The sequence below is a fragment of the Mercenaria mercenaria genome, chromosome 8 (genome assembly GCF_021730395.1).
Source record: "Mercenaria mercenaria strain notata chromosome 8, MADL_Memer_1, whole genome shotgun sequence".
NCBI classification, from domain to species: Eukaryota; Metazoa; Mollusca; class Bivalvia; order Venerida; family Veneridae; genus Mercenaria; species Mercenaria mercenaria.
This window is the reverse complement of record NC_069368.1, coordinates 75,466,135-75,468,860: the sequence shown is the minus strand read 5'-3', so window position 1 is coordinate 75,468,860 and position 2,726 is coordinate 75,466,135. Positions and strand designations below refer to the sequence as shown.

At 34.5% G+C, this 2,726-nt stretch overlaps 1 pseudogene; it reads right to left on the bottom strand.

The window, feature by feature from the left end:
• Positions 1-425: 425 nt before the first annotated feature.
• On the bottom strand, positions 426-2,322 carry LOC123565252 (uncharacterized; annotated as a pseudogene).
• Between the last annotated feature and the right edge of the window lie 404 nt (positions 2,323-2,726).

Genomic DNA, 2,726 nt, shown 5'->3' with positions numbered 1-2,726 from the left:
TCTAGGGTCTCAACTGTACAGTGTCACCATTTAGACTTGAACACTCCAAAGTGCCAATCTGGACTAAACTATGGCCAGCTTCCATGAGTGAGAACTCAACAGTCTTGTGAAGCCCAGTCATAGTTCTCCATAGCCCATACCTAAATGAAATGTAATTTTGAAAATAACATAAATATGCCAGCATAGTACATTTCTTTATTTTCAGAATATATGGTAAAGGAAAAATTAATTATTAATTATTAATCTCAGATATGACAAGATCATTTATTCTATTATGAAATCTGTGTCCACTGTCTACCCTGATAAAATGTATATTCTAAAATAAATCACTTCCCAAATAGGAGAACATTTTAGTCCCTAGCTGAGTTATTTGATTTCATCTTATGTATGAACAATGAATAAAGTTGCATACCACAATACAGTGTTGTTTTTGTTTTGTCCAGAACAATTGTCTATTTGCAACTGCACATGCTCCCTCCAAACCCATGGTGCTGAAAATGATGGTGCAGCAAGCTGGTCACACAGTTAGCTCCTTTACCAGTGCAGTCTGCTTCATCAATGAGATAGAATACCTGTGTACCTGGTGTAAAGTATGCCAAAACCTTGAAGACAATCACAAGTAAAGCTTCATAATAACATAATAAAATTATACTACTGGGTCATAATATAACTGTGCCATTCATGTTATAATCTGATACTAGGTGAATGTTACTTACAATTTTGTATACTTTACAGAATGACAATATATATATCTCTGATATCTAGAATCATACATAAATTTAATATATGTCATGTGATTAATTGTGTAACATGGAAATCTAGAGAGAATACACCTTAATCAACAGTGTGATATGAGCAAATAATATTTTGAATTATCTGCTCCTTTTGAGCTCACTCCAAAGCACTGGCACTTCCTGGGAGTTTTGAAATACATAGGTCCAACTTGTTGTGCATGGTGTGGATAAAATAGCTGCTGGGCAAAGTCAAATGAGTATTGTTGTGTTCCAGGCAATGACATGGTGGCTGACCTTTATTAATAAAACATATATATTAAAATTGTATCAAATTTACCTATATTTATATTCATCAAAGAGGATATTTAGAAAGATTGGTGATCTCATTACATGCCTTAATCAAAAGTCAACATGATACGTTTTATTTTTTATTTTTTTTTAATTTAATAAAAGATCTAATTAAATTATAAATAAACAAACCTCTCAGTTTCTGTTCTGGAGTCATCACTGAATAATTCAATTTAGCAGCCTCACATTTTTCCCTGTAGTAATATCTCTGACATTTGGCTTTACTCAGGTGTGTTCTGTAATTCTCTAAAAGTTTTTCGTTGTCTTCCTCACTTAAGTTTCCACTGTTAGAGATTTCATGTGCATATTTTGGCATTTACCACAAAGATCTGTAGCTGGTTTACAAATAACTATGTGTGGACATTGTTGCAACCATATTTTCTTGAATTCAGTTAGGCTGACTGCCCTGAAACTATTTTGCTGAGCTGCTTCATTATAAAGAGCATGTATATCAGCTTTACTCTGATCAGATGGTAACAGTATAGCACTTTGCTGTCTGTAGTTTGGCAATCTACCTGGTAATGGCAAACCATTAGCATTTGCATAGCTGGACAAAAAAGGCAGTCATTGACAAAGCATGCTTGGGCATTTTACCTGTATTTCCATGAGTCCTAGGTTTAAGTCCATTTTTATCAAGTGAGGAAGCTATGTTTGTCAGCTTATTCTTACTTATACCATAATAAAACATGAATGTTTCTCTACACACTTTTACACCAAACACAAAATATTCTTGTGATACCCTTTCTCTGTCCTTTAATTGCTGTTTCTTGTTCCTAGCAGATGACCAGTGAGTAAGATCTCTCCTGTAGGCAGACAGCTGCACTTTAACTGTTAAATCAAGTTCATCAGATGTCATTTCCTTACACTGCATTCTATATTCAATAGCCTGATCAATGTTAATTACCTGACTACAAGGTTTTCCATGAATTTTATGACATCCACAGCCTTTTCCCTGAAGCTCACTAACTGCATTATTTTCCTTAATGTCAATATCACGTTCACAAATATCCACTTCCGGTAACTCAATATCACTACTACCATTCAAGTCAGAATCATAATTCTCTTCATCGCTGTCATCAAAAACAACATTTTCTCCAAAGTGTGGTTCGTCCGAAGACTCAACATTTGAAACGTATAAATCATTGACTTGCTCAAGTTCACAAATAAATTCTACATCTTGGTCGACAACCAAGCTTTCTGGTATCGAAGACCGTGTAGAGCTCGTACTTAACTGACTCATCTTAGATATTTTTGATACTTCTGCGAAAAGTAACAACTTTACATCTTTAAGTAAACACTACAGCTTCCAGAATCCATGGCAAGGGTGTCAAGCGTGAAAATATTCTTTTGTGAAAGTTGTATACAGTGGATAAGGGGAACTATCAAGCAATAGGCATGACCAGAATTATCGATTTTTCATGTTAAATATTTGCTGACTTTTTTTACTTAAATAATAACGGGAATTTTATCGGTGTCTGTCAAAGACAGAAAGAAGAAATAATAAGGTACTGTCTCGAGCATGTAAACGGCATCATTACGAGCATAAGATTTAAAAAATGAACATTGTCATCAATTAGCGCCAATTAATTCAGCACGTCATGTTTTCATCACGTTCTCGCAAATGACGTCAAAACTCAACAAGCC